This window comes from Petaurus breviceps, unplaced genomic scaffold (genome assembly GCF_028583685.1).
Source record: "Petaurus breviceps papuanus isolate PSGF00001 unplaced genomic scaffold, PetGlider_PUasm1.0 76, whole genome shotgun sequence".
NCBI classification, from domain to species: Eukaryota; Metazoa; Chordata; class Mammalia; order Diprotodontia; family Petauridae; genus Petaurus; species Petaurus breviceps.
The window spans coordinates 29,201,474-29,216,381 of NW_027186473.1; the positions used below are offsets into that span (position 1 = coordinate 29,201,474).

At 37.6% G+C, this 14,908-nt stretch overlaps 1 long non-coding RNA gene across 1 annotated transcript in view; it reads left to right on the forward strand.

The window, feature by feature from the left end:
• LOC138174770 (uncharacterized) overlaps positions 1 to 14,908 on the forward strand; it is a 96,458-nt gene that overhangs the window by 15,922 nt on the left and 65,628 nt on the right. Inside the window, exon 2 of the long non-coding RNA XR_011171816.1 lies at positions 4,533 to 4,622. This is a non-coding gene — a long non-coding RNA (uncharacterized lncRNA). The remainder of the gene's footprint in view (positions 1 to 4,532; positions 4,623 to 14,908) is intronic.

The following is a 14,908-nucleotide window of genomic DNA, read 5'->3' on the forward strand; positions in this document are numbered from 1 at the left end:
GTAACAGAGGCTTGAGCTCAGCCACAATGTAAGGCTTATTGTCTCATGCAAATGCATCATCAAATGGGATGATTTAATCAAGAGTCCAAGGGAGGTTCCTGGAGCCTGTACCTCTAGGACTCAAGGAGAGCTCCAGGGGGCTCCCAAAGCCTATACTGCATCACCAAGACTGTAGAGCTATGTGGAAGGGAGAAAGAAGACTGGAAAGAGAAGAAAGAGTCAGGTTATAAAGGATTTTAAATGCTGAGCAGAGGATTTAAAATTTGATCCTGGAGGTAAGAGGGAACTGCTGGAGTTTATTGAATCAGGATGGGGTAGAGAATGACATGATCAGACCTGAACTTTAAGAAGATCAATTTAAGAGGCAAGCATGAGACAGACTGGAGTAGGGAGAAGCTTGAGGCAGGGAAAACAAACATCAGACTATTGCAGTAGTCCAAGAGTGCAGTAATGAGAATTGTACTAGGATGGTTGAAGTGTCAGAGGAGAGAAGGGGCCATGTACAAGAGAGATCACATAAGTAGAAATGACAGCACTTGGCAATAGATTGGATATGGGGGATGAGAGAGAGAGGTAGGGTTCAAGGCTCTGTTTTCTTAGACAGTGGTGAATATACTCATGATAAGAATAATAGCAGCATACGGCATATATATAGTACTTCAAGGTTTATAAAGTCCTTTTTAATACATGATCTCATGTAAATCTTATAATCAACCAGTGAAGTAGGCACTATAGATATTATGATCCTTATTTTACAAATGTTTGAAACCAACCATAATCACTAAACTAATATCTATAAGAACTCAGTTTTTAATCTGGTTCTAAAGTGGAACATTCTAGCCACTGTAACATACTACCTTTGATATAGTTTTAAAAATAGATTTCATAGACACAATAATTTTTATATCACTTAGATTTTCCCCCTGCATTTCTTCCCCTCTACCTCATAACAAAAACATTTCCTAAAGGAATAAAAAGGAAGAGGAAAAAAACAAGCAACACAAATACATTAAAATTTGAAGATATTTTCACCTCTGGTTTGAATTCTGGGGGGGGGGGTCTAATTTATCTGATCTTATTTTTGATAAGCATATGATTCTAGACTCTAGAGCTGGAATGAACCTTCAGGATAATCTACTCAACACCCTCCTTCTCAGTTGAGAAATCTGAAGTCCAGATAAGAGAAGTGAATTACTCAAGATCATAGAACTAATAGGAAACAAGTAGGTATTAGAAATTAAAAACCAAACACTTTAGTGGTGAACTTGGACCTTTTTCACCTGAAGAACTCTTGAGTATAATTAAGCCTTGAAACTTCATAATATTGGAAATTATGTATTCCTGCCACTTTGGAGATCTTCACTTGGTCTGAAATTTATATGACAATATTCATGCCAAGGATCTCTTTTAGTTTGACTAATGGAATGACAAGGCCTTAATTGATGAGGTGCAGGCTCTGGGAACCCCCTTGAACTCTGATTGAATCTTCCCATTTGATGAGGTATTTGCATGAGTTTATAAGCCTTTCATTGTGCCTCTGCCCAAATCTTTTTTACTAGTTTGGCTCTCCATTGTCCATCTACTTCCCACCCTTGAACCTATCAAAATATACCCAAATCAACTGTTACCTGACCTCATTAACTCCTCCTGAAGACCCTCCTCAAACTCTTCCCCTAGACCACCCCTAGATTCCTCCCACCACCTTTCTGTATATAAGACCCCATCTTGTTCCCATGTGGTGTGAGAGTGCCATAGAATTTTCTAGCACAGACTTAATCTGTGTCCAATACAAGCAAACTTTTAATAAACTTTGCTTTTTCTTTGGCTGAGAGAAGACTTGAGTTGAATTCATTCAGCAGGACCTGGAGTGTTGGTATTTTGGAGTCTTGAGCACCCCTAACCCTATACATCATCATTTTATATGACCCTTTTCAGTAATGATCTTCTTTTGATGGGAGGCAGAAGGATACAGTAGAACATTTGCTGAATTTGAAGTCCAAGGACCTGAATTCAAATGCTAGCTTTGCCCCTTATTACCTGTGTGCCCATGGATAAGTCCCATCTCTTTTTTGAGTATCTGTTTCCTCATCTGTAAAATGGAAGTGATAAACATGGCTTCTGAGATCTATTCTACCTCTTGTTCACAGTTCTTTGCTGTGTGATCTTAATGCACATCTGGTTTGGATTATCTAGAGTCCAGGAAATAAAATTAGTGCCATTAAATCAGATGAAAACAGTTCTTGAGTTTACTAAGATGAGGGCTGTCATTCTTTTCTTTATTTAAATTTTCCATTCCTCCCCCCCCAACAGTTTCTTAGGAGATCAATTGTGATAATCTAAGGTGGTAGAAACAATTTTTGAATAATCAAGGCAACAAGTTCATTATTACAAAACTTCAGTCAGATAAATAAGGATTTTAAAACAATAACTATAGGACATACCACTTACATAGTAAACATTTATAGAGCAATTTAAATTTTTCTAAGTGCTTTAAATTTATTATCTCCTTAGAGCCTCGAAATAACTCTTGGAGGCACGTGTTATTATTATCCCCATCTTATAGAGGAATACAAAGGGGTACAAAGATGTTAGGAGATTTGTTAAGGAACACACAACTAGGAAGTACCTCAGGCAAGATTCAAACCTAGGTCTTCCTGACTGAAGAGCTGGTACTCTGTTCCCTATGTCATTCTATCTATTAATTTACTGAATCTGACCAAGTAGCTAGATGATTTGAATACAAAGGAAATGAAAATCATAAAAATCCTGCTTGTGAATCACAAAAGATTACCTTTGTTTTAGATATTAATCTCAGCATGTCTTCAGAGTAGGGCTAAAAACCCAGCTAGAATAGTCTTTTCTTGGATTAGTCTCTGAGAAGTCTATCAGTCTTCTGCCTACTTTGTAAGAGGTGCCTGTCCATCAAGCAGGCATATTTTACAGGTGCTGGAGGGAAGGAATAACATATTAAATTTTACCAACCTTTATTCTTGGTAACACTTTATCTCAAGTGCCCATTAGCCAACATGGGCTAGAACGCCTGTTGAATTATGATGAAGACTCTCAGCAGTCAAATTTTCTGGAATTTATTTATAACAAATGGGCCTCTGACAACCCTTTACCTTGGCTAATATTCTGTAAAGGAGCCTTTTCTGGGAGGAACTGCAATGTGCTACTCTTAATGAAGAATCAAAGCCAGAGAACCATGTTACTTGCTTTTTCCAAACATCTACAAAGGACCTTATGAACATAGAGGGCTTTCCCTCTATGCTTTCCATCACACATTTCAGCCTGTTATTTCAGATCTTAATTTCCAGTACCTTCCTTTTTATGCCATGATAATAATAAAATTCTAGAAAATATACAGTGTCAGATTCCTTTCTGACTCATCATTTCAATATTTTCATAGGCCGTAGCTATTTTAATTAGGAGAAGAAGCCTTTTGGGTGGGTGCCTTTTGTCGAATTCTAATGAAACTGAAGAGCATGAAATGCAGTTTCCCTGTTTTTAAATGAAGCTACTTTTATAGAAATAAAATGAGAAATGGAGAAACGGTTGAAGTCACAGTGCATGAAATTAAGGGAGCCTAGACTGTATTGGCAACTGTTAACCTTTTTTTTCCCCTTGAGTTGATGTTTGGTATTTTGAGGTCCAAAGACTTGGCTATTAACAAACGGAGGAAGGTCTTTCTGTCTGTCTGTCTGTCTGTCTGTCTGTCTCTCTCTCTGTCTCTGTCTATCTCTGTTTTCTCAGTTTTTCTTCCTTCTCTCCCTTAATATTGTGTGGCTTATGATATACACACTTTCAATGATTTCAATTGTGGTAGTGTAGGAGAATTGAAGCAAAATAAGTGAGATAAAAGGTCTTATTTTCAAACAAGCAAACAAAAAATCAAATTGACAATGGCATGTAGTTTTGAGATAAATGACCAAATTTTGGCTGGAGTTCAAGTAAAGGATAATTCAATGTGGAGAGATAGAGAATGATCACAGACATTTTCAGACTACTTGCAGTATAATCAAAAGCTTGATCAAGATTCAGGACTCCCACCCCCAACTTTATAGTTACCAAATTAACACCTTATCATGTGGTCACTTAGTTCAATAAAGGGCTGTTCTTCAAAGAGTAGCTGTATCCATGTAACACAAAGGAAAGAGGTAAATGGCCTCTTAAAAAAAAACAACAAAGCAAACCAACAATATAAGCAACAATTGTGGGTGTTTTAAGTCCAGTATACTCAATGATCTCATTTACCTTTATTTATAAATTAGATTAACTGGCTATTGTTAACCATTCCCTTCATTTTTTTTCTTAGTCAGGAAGACTGGTTGAATCTTGTTTTAGACTTTACTGACTTTGTGACCCTGGGCAATTCACTTAATCTCTCTCTGCCTCAGTATCCTCAACTATAAAAGAGAGATAGTAATAGCACTTACCTCCCAGGGTTACTGTGAAGATAAAATAGTAAAGCACTTAGTTTAGTGCCTGGCAAATAGTAAGTGATTAAATGCTTGTCTCCTTTCCTTTTCTAGGAAGCTAAAAAGCTCAGTGGAAAGAATGGGAGACCTGGAGTCTGGATCACCTGAGTTCAAATCCAATTTTAGACACTTTCTAGATGCCTGGTATGTATTAAGTACTCAATAAATGCTTTCTGACTGACCCTAGGCAAGTCATTAGCCTCTACCTGCCTCAATCTCCTCATCTGTAAAATGGAAACCATATCAGCGCCTACCTCCTAGAGTTGTGAGGATAAAATGATATAATATTTGGTCAGTGCTTTGCAAATTTTAAAGTGCTATACAAATGCTAGTTATTTTTTTTGCTAGTATTAGACCAGACCTTTGAAATTCTTTATCAAATATCTGACGTTTTAGTTTTGCTATTTGAGGTGAAGCTCTCTCTCTGTCACTGTCTCTCTCTTTTTCTGTCTCTTTCTGTCTCTTTCTCTCTTCTCTCTCTTTCTTCCTTTCTTTTCTCGAAGTATAAAGGGATAGAATCACAGAATGTCAGAGTTGAAAAGTACCCCAGTGACTATTTGACAGAATGAGCACTTGAAAATAACTCCCCTTTTCTGGGCATACCTTATAAGTACACAGACATATACACTGGTGTAAACTCATAAGTAGGGACAAAAGCACACATGCAATTAGGCACGTATTTCTTTTTAAGAGAAATGATTAAATTATTGAGCTTACATATTTAATAAAGTTATTTTTGAGGTACATAGGGTTTAGGGGGAGGGGAGGTGAAAGGGTGATTATTTTTAAATGAGAGAAATGAATTTATTTCTACTTACATAATTAAATAAGATTGGCAACTATTCACCTAATTTAGATATAGAAGGGAATTTGTACAAAAGATTCATTTTGGGAAAAGATTCACTTTTGGTGAAGAAATACTTGTTAAAATTTATTAATATTAACTAGTAGAATGTAAGCTTCTTGAGGGGAGGGACTTTTAAAAATGTTTTTGTAGCCCAATACTTAACAGTTTCTTAAATATAGTGGATGTCTAAAAATTGTTTATTGAATTGGATAGAATCAATAAAAATAAGGCACTGGCTGACTGGAACTCCCAGCTGTTATACCCACTATTTTGTAGTATACAGAGTAATTCCAATCAGTAAGACTTGAGTTCAAATCCTCCTTTAGGCATTTACTAGTTGTGTGTTCCTATGCATTTTCCTTAACTTCTTTCAGTCTCAGTTACTTGACCCACTAATAATAGTACCTACCTACGGCCAAAGAAAAGACTTATAAGGCTATAACCATTGATCTTGGAGATTCCTGATCATGACTGATATGTAGGTCATGCCCCAAATGTGAAGTAATATCACTGGAGAGCCATTCATCCCATCTGGAAGCGGCTTTGCACTATCAACTATAAAACTATAAAATTCCTTTCTATGCTATTTATGAAAACAAGGTCATGCTCCAGGCATGCTGGAGGGGTATTTGCAAAGGCATGACTCTGAGGTAGAAAGTGCTCTGGAGGTCATGTGTGTAACTGTTGTATTTCATTAGCACCATTTTCCCTGCAATATTTAGTGTTTGACTCACTTGTTCCCTTTGTTGTGAGTCTGTGTTTAATTTCTGATCCAATTTTATAGGACATTGGTCTAAAGAAAGTGAGTCTTGTCCTTTGTGTTACCAGGACAAAAGAATCACATTGTATGATGGTGGAAGATTATGACTGAAGATCCTGAACTGGTCAGACTACCAGCATTTGGTGACCCCTTAGGAAGGTTGACCTCAGGCTAGTTGGTGGGACTATGTTTGAGATTTTGTGTCTGAGAGCCCACCTGTGCCTGATATTAAAGGAACCAACCAAGGATGATGCAATATCTTCGCATCTATGGTCCCGTGAAAGTATGTTGAAATTTTCCCATATATAATGGGAATATTTCCTGGAAAAATAGATTTTTTTTAAAGAAACAATGAAACTAAAAACAGTTCTGGAATTCTCTAACCCAGCCAGTAAGATAAATAATGAAATAATAATAATGATACTGTTAAAATTTCTAGATTCATTAATTTTCTTTTTTGGCATTGAGCAATACCTCCTCATTCAACCTCGCAACTTTCCCACAATTCTACCTCTATTTAGTTTATAATTCTAATTTATTCAAGCTCATTATTTCAGCAGTACTGGGCAAGAAGTTGTAAATAGCTTGCTAGCTTTCCTCTGCACGGAATGATAACATCCAATCAGAGTGAGAAAGCCATTTCTGTTATCCTGATATCCCAATAGCCTATACTGATTTGGCAGTGTCCGTTCATGAACTGACAACAACATCTGCTAGCAATTTATCCTCTATTATCTCCTACCTACCACTTAACCTACTGGATCAAATAATTCTGCATTCAGCCTCCCTTATCCACCTGTAAGTCTGAACTTCCACAAAGAAAAAAGGTGATCAACCTAGTGTTTTTAAAGTTCATAAAATTCAAGTTCCAACATTTGTTTCACTTTTTGCTTTGCCAAAATAGTTTAAATTGTTTCTATCCATTTTGGGAGTCACAACTTCCCTTCTACGTCTCTTATTTTACTGGGTTCAATTTATTTTTTTCCTCCTGAAGTCTTGTGATGAGCAGTTGAAAATCCCACTTGTTGAAAGTAGGAGAAGTATTTTCCATTACTTACATCTCCTTGGTTGGTCTTATAAAAAGACTACTCAGCCATAAGGGAAAATATTCTATTGACCTGGTCCACCAGGTGATGGTGATGGCCTTTTTCCAAAGCGAGAGTCATCTCCCAGGATAATTCTCACCCAAATGTCTACAATGAGGTGAGGGGGATGGGGAAGATGGTATTATCTTTAGAAATGAATTATACATGAGCATGCATCTTATATGATCTATACATTTTATACACACATATTCATATATAGAATTATGAAGGAAAGAGGAAATATGGAATAATGGATAAAGGGCTGGCCTCAGATTCAAAGAGACCTGGGCTTGAATCCTGTGTCTGACACACAGTGGCTGTATAACTTTGAATAAATCACAATCTCTCTGACTGTACATTACAAAGTAGTTACCTCTTTGCTTTGGTAGAGGTTATTTCCTTACCAGTAGTGCCTAGATGTGTGAAATTAAAAGTCCAAATACCCATTTCCTATAACTTCTAATTATCATACTAATTATTTTTATTTTTTTTTAAATTAATAAGCATTTATTTCCTCTTTCTCCAACTCCCATTTCTCCACTGAAGATGCATAAAAACAAACCTCTTTTAAAAAAAAAAGCACAGCAAAACAAAATGTGTTTTCATATTACTCATGTCCAAAAATGCATGTCTCTCTTTTCACATTTTGAGTCCAAACTCTCTGACAGGAGATAGGTGCCGTATGGATTAGAGAAAGACAGATCTCACAGAGTTTTAGATCAGAAAGGGACCGTATAGTCCTTTAGTCTAACTGCTTCATTATAATAGTAATTTTTTTTTGTTTGGGCCAGGGGGGGGTGTGTGGGGTGGGGGAGTCAAGAGCTCTGATTTTATTGGTGTAGGGGACAGCTGGAGAAGGAATTTGTAATCCAGATTGCCATTTGTTCTGCAATTTATAGAGTGGCCTGGGACATTGAGAAGTTAAATGACTTGTCCAGGGTAAGTGTGTGGCTCAGGCAATTTGAGTTGGAGATAGATAACTGATCTCAGAATCAGGAAGACCTATGTACTACCCCATGCTGCTTCTCAATAATAACAAAAATAAAATAATTAATAACTAATAAAACAAAAATAATTAATAAAATAATAACCAAAATCCAATAAAAACAATAATAAAAACTCAACATTTATATAGACCTCTGAGGTTTATGAGATGTTCTCTTATAACAAGGTGAGTTGCACAAGCATTATTCTTTCTATTTTACTATTAAAGGCTCAGAGAAATAAGGCAGCTTGTCCATTTTCTCACAGCTATTGATAGAAAAAATAAACAGGGATTTTGGAATCCAGGTCTTCTGACTCTTTGTTCAGTGATCTTTCAATTTTTCTGTAATATATTCTCTTTTGATCAACATACTGCCTCCCCTTACATCTTTTGTAAATATAATTATAATGCACCTTTCTGGGCTCTAGCAGCAATTAAAAAAAAAATTACTCCCCCCCCCCTTTCTCAGTACCCTAACCTCAATAGAGCCCTTCTTGTAATCAAGAAGTACAGTTAAATCCAAATACATTCTCTGTGTAAGACCTCAGATAACTCATTTGGTACTTATAGTCCACCACTTCCCCAGTGAGAGGAGGGAAGAGTGCTTTTCATCAGTCCTCTAGAATAACACTAACAATGATATTGATAGCTCTAATTTTTAGAGCATTTTGAGTGTTGCAAAGCACTTTACATGTATTATCTCACTTGATCTTCACAAAAACCCTGTATAACAGGATTTATTAATTAACCCAACTTTATAAATCAAGATCAATCATGGCTTTGATCCAACAGGGGGTGGGGAACCTGTGGTCTCGAGGCCACATGTGGCCCTTGAGGTCCTCAAGTTTGGCCTTTTGACTGACTCCAAACTTCACAGAACAAATCCCCTTAATAAAAGGATTTGTTCTGTAAAACTTGGAGTCAGTCAAAAGGCTACACCCAAAGACCTAGAAGGTTATATGTACCCCAATAATCTGATGTCTTTGAATATTGTTTTCTTTTATGTTGTTGTGGTCATTGTATAGACCATTCTCTCAGTTTATGTAACACTGTATAAATACACATAAATAAATCTATATAAACATTTATTTGATTTCTTCATATTTTTTTCTTATCTTGCAGTATTGCATCATATTCCTTTCCTACAATTTTTGATGCCATTCTCCAATTGACAGGAATCTACTTTATTTTCATTTCCTGCCCCACCACCCCCACCCCATAACAATTCTCTGCCTTAAAACTATTAAATAACAGATTTTAAAATGTTGTCTTTCTTTTTCCTTTTCCAAGGAATATTCCAACAATATTCCCAAGAAAGTTTAATTAGAACCCAAAATGAATAAGATGTTTGAATCCACTCTCCATGACTTCCATAATGTTCATATTTAGAGAAAACCAAAATTGTTCCCCTTTCCAATTTCTTCAAAAAAAAAAAACTCATCTCCCCTGCCCTCTTTGGAAATATTTTTTTTTTCCGAACTTATATCTCAAAACCCAGTTCCCAACACAAATTGTTCAAATGTCTTGACTAATGCTTTAGAGAATCTATACAACATAGGAGCTGGAATCACAGAAATAAGTTTCCCTCTGTGGATGGATTCACTCCCTCCTTGCAACAGTTTCTCAACTAAAGTGTTTTCAGGTGTGAGTTTCCTGATGGAATGCTGGGACTTGTGACTGCCATATGGTGTCAACAGCAACATCTGCATCAACATCTTCTGGATAATAAGTAAATGTAAAACATTTGTCTGGGGTTTGTGGGGAACACAGAGGTCTGGAAATGCAGACACATTATATTGCACTCCTGGGATCATTGCTAAGGCCAACAAATCCTATGGCAGGTGTGTTAAGAAATGAATTAGGTCCCAACATCCTTCTAGTTTTTAATCTATGAATCTGTGGGTTTTTTTGGATGATGCAAGATGATGACATATCTATTTACTAGTTTAGAAACTCCTTAATGCAAATAAACCTCGAGTCCTTTGTCCAAACTGGATTACCCCTGAATGGACTCAGAAACCAAATGTTACATCCTGAACTCCTGAGGTCAATGGGGAAGAATCTCAGTTGTTATCTCAGTTATGTAGTATCTTGTCTAAAAAGGCCTTTTCCTCAATGGCTCCAGTACACTTCAAAGCTTATGCCCCAGTTACCAGGAAGGTCTCAAAGATAGCAACAACAAACAGGTTCCAGGGTAGGGAAAATACAAGCTCAACAAATTTTTCCTGGCTCCATTTCTAGAATTCAGTGTAGTGGGAGAGACACAGAAAATCACATCCATGTCAGCAATGTCTGTCAGGGATTTCAAATCATATAGCCTTAGCTTTTCCTTCCCCCCTGAGTTAAAGAGTCAGCTTGGCATGGTGGATAGAGTGCTGAATTTGGAATCAGAAAGCCCTAAATTCAAACCCTACCACTTACTTTGCCATTGCCTCAGTTTGTGAAATGGGGAATCTCCTAACTTCTTAATACCTTATTTTTCTCATTTGTAAAATGGGTATAACAATACCTGTAGTGCCCACTTCACAGAGTTGTGAGGACCAAATAAGATAATGTACATAAAATACCTTTGAAAATTTCAAGTATTTTATCACTATTATTATTACTTGACTCTGAATCACTCTGATCAAATAAAAAAAGTCAGCTCAAGGATTACACAATAATAGTCTAGTAATTACCAGTATCAGGCACTGATTGCTCTTCTATAAATTCCCAACTTTATGCTGCCTCTGTTTGCCCACAATGGGCCTGCAGTGTCATTCATTCATGCCTAACTCTATGCTTTCCATAGCTTTGGTATTGAAAAAACTTACTGCTGCTCCCTGGATTGCTACTCCCTCTGGCCATGGTATAGATAGTAAAGTTTCAGAGAGAGGTGCTGGAGTTGCAGGAAATGGATAAGGAACACCAATCCTAACGATAAGAACACAGTCAAAAAGATTGTGGTAGATGATGATTCTCAGGAAGAAGAACCAATGGGTAAACCACTGAAGATCTAATGAGGGGCTAAGCAAGATCACATTGGCTACTATTTAAATTCCAATAAAGACTATGGTTTTTATATGACTTTGAATCATAAAATAGCATAGAATCTGAAAAACTAGAATAGAAAGCTACTCAAGGAAGAAGTGAATTATATATGGAAATAGGCTACAACAGATTACCAATGAAGAACCGTGAAAGGGAAATAGTGCAAAAGGTATCAGAGATATAATACAAGGAAAGAAGCCTCAACATTTATTTAATGAGTACAATCGATAATTGATGAATAGCCCCTATGTTCCATTGATCACCTTGCAATATCAAGATATATAAGGATGGTTCCTAGACCCTAGTGTCATGTCATTTATGGAATACAAAAATCACAAAGAATGAGAAGGCAGCGTGGCATGTAAAGGTCTAAATTACTGGAAAAAGCATCAACTTTGGTGTGCTCTCAGATCCATGGATATATTAACCAAGACCAGGACTGACTCTTAAAAGTTGCCAGAATTTTGTGACTTATTTTTAAACTTTCATTGATTTCCCTATAATTACTTGTTATATAGCTCTATAGAAAACCCTAGAGGGGCAGCTAGGTGGCACAGTGAATAGAGCACTGGCCCTGTAGTCAGGAGGACATGAGTTCAAATCTGGCCTCAGACACACACACACACACACACACACACACACACAAAACCTAGCTGTGTGACTTTGGGCAAGTCACTTAACTCCAACTGCCCTCCAAAAAGCAAAAAAAAAAAATTCTTACACTTAGCACCCAGCCAGAAACACCTAGCAGTGTAACCTTGAGCAAGTCACTTAACCCCAATTGCTTAGGGGTGGCCAGGTGGCTCAGCGAGTAAGAGCACTGGCTCCAGTGTTGCGATGACCTGGGGATCAAATCCGGGCTCAGATACTTAGCACCACACCCAGAAATAAATGGCCGTGTAACCTTGAGCAAGTTACTTAACCCCAATTGCTTTAAAAAAAACAACAACCTAGAAAGGGTTGAATATTTATTTAAGAGGGGAGAGAAGGAACTAGAATTCCACCTCCTACCTCATAGTAGTTCAGGGGAACCTTGGTGGGAAAGTAGCTGATTGGAGTGGAGCAGTGGACAAATAGGTTGAGAACTAAAGCCTGTAAAAGAAATTTAGATAGGCCACAATGTGTTGACCAGCACTGAGAAATGGTTTAGGGGATTACTGTCCTATGTCCCCTCTAGGTGGGATTCAAGTTGAAGCCTAACCTTTTATATCACTCTTTGTGGCTGGCAAGGAAGGCTGTTTGGTTTGTGAGACCACCAGGAGAAGTAACAATGCCATGCTATGCCCACGATGGACTCTGCAATGTAAGGAAGTGGAAAGACTTCTAGATTTGGAGACAAGGGTTCAAATTCTAGATCTGTCATTTGTATACCTTGGGACAAGTTACAACTACTTTGGGCCCTGGTTTCCTTATTTGTAAAATAAAGGACCTGGACTAGATGGTCTCCAATGTCCCTTATAGTCTATGATCTTAAAATTTTGTGGTTAATTGTGACAGTCTTATACTCAACTATTGTTTTGACTAATGATACAGTATCTATGAGGAATAGTTAGAATCATTGATTTAAAACTGGAAGTGACCTTAAAAATCATCTGGTCCAAGTCCCTTATTTTACAGAGAGGAATCTGAGATCAAGAAAGTAATTTGCTCAGTGTTCTATTGGGGCATCTAGGTGGCAAGTGGATAGAGTAATGTCCCTGGAGTCAGGAGGACCTAAGTTCAAATCCAGCCTCAGATACTTCCCAGCTGTGTGACCTAGGGCAAGTCACTTAGCCCTGATTTCTTCCAAAAAAACTGTTGTATTAACAAGGAGCAAGGGGGCAGAGCCAGAATTTGGACATGAGTTTTCTTGACTCCAAATCAGTCCTTTTTTCTATTTTATCACTTGGATATAGAGTGCTATACTAGTTTAATCATCTTGAAGATAATCAGGGAGAGAAGATAAGGGGTAACTTCTTTGTTATTGAATCTCCTCTCTACTTCCCTTTGTCAGCTGAAATCTCCTATCATTTGTATGTCACATTTAGCCTTGTCCATTTAAAAATATTTTCAGCTATAAGTTGTTTATAAGTAAAAGCATGAGATTCTGCCAAGACAATCAAAGTGCGGTTCTAAATAGCAAAATAGAAGAGCTGAGGCCATCTAACTAGGGAGCCTTAGTGTTGAACCACAGAGGGTGAACATGCTTGCAGCTTAGGTTCAGTATGGAAAACAGGGAGATACTGAAACTTGACAACTTGTCATGGTGATTATGAGTTGTCTCTCAGAGCCCCATGTGTCCTAATCACCAGCTGCATGTCAAGCCATTTATGCTTCCTAACAATTTTTCACCCAATCCTCCACTGCCTACATGGACCACTTGGGATCACAATTTTTTTCTTGTGTCACACTCCTTGTCACCTAGGTGTTGACACCATTCCAGTAGGGCAGATAAAGGATGAAGATGCATGTATTCAAACCTAGGTCTCCTCCTTCCATGGAAGCCAGAATATCTATCTTAGATGTTGCCATTTGATAAAGAGGGCCTTTTTAAACAGAGCATGCCCTGCTGAGTGGAGTCTGCTCCTAGTCTCTGAAAATATTACTCTGGAAACGATTAGCAGGGCTCTTTGAGCATGGGCACTGAGCTAACAGTAAAGTGATGTATGTTCCCTGGTTAGTTTCCATTTGCTCTCACCTCCTTCCCCCTGCCCACCATAGAGCTGAAATTTATACCTTTCCGCTCTCCTTTACAACATCATCCTCCCTCCCGGAAATTTACACTTAGATTCTAGACTCCACTTGACAACTAGACTCTTAATTCCACTCATGAAAAAAAGGCTTTTACGATCTGGAAATTTATCCTTCCTTACATTTTTCTTCACTGCTTTCAAAATATACATTCTGAATATCCCAACAAAGGGGAACAGATTAAGAGAGAAGCAGTATAAAATAATTCAGGGAAGACCTAATAAAAGATGCAATCAATCGAATGAGTGACAGTAGCAGTTTCTTTTAACATCAAATCTAATGGTTTCTTTTTCTAGTACAAAAGTGCTCCATTAACAGTGTGAGGCTTTTATTTGGGTAATTCACACAAGTGGTTGCCAGATGTAGTTTATTTTCAGGAGGGCACACTTACAGAAGCAACACACTGAGCTGAGAGACAGAGTTATCTCTCTCTAACTTACTCTCTAATGACCTTTCCAAGTAAAAATGACAATGAATCCCCAACACCAAAAACCTTCAAAGGCAATCTGACTGGTACTTCACACTTAAAATGATCGACTGACATCAGGCCGGTGCTGGACAAGCTTGTAAAGTCAGATATGTTTCTCTGCCTTTCCGTCTCCTTCCTTGGCTTTGGCCCCTTGGCTTTCCATCTTGACTTTTTCTTTTGCCTCATCCTTCCACAGGTTTTCCCAGAGTGTTCCATAGTCCTGTTTTAAGCCTCTTAGGTTCAGAATTGAAGCAATGCAAGACCCTATGTTCTGTCTCAAGGAAGTGACAGAAATTTTGGATATTTGTCTGATAAACTGGAATCAGTAACTGAAGATATGGGATACTGACTTAAAAGACTAAAGTTAAAAAGCATTGTCTGGTAGTAAGAAAAAAAATATCTGTGCAAGCATTGTGAGCTCCTGGAAGGCAGGGATTTTAAAAATGTTCTGTCTTTGCCTTCCCAGGACCTAGCACTACACACACACACACACACACACACACACACACACACACACACACACA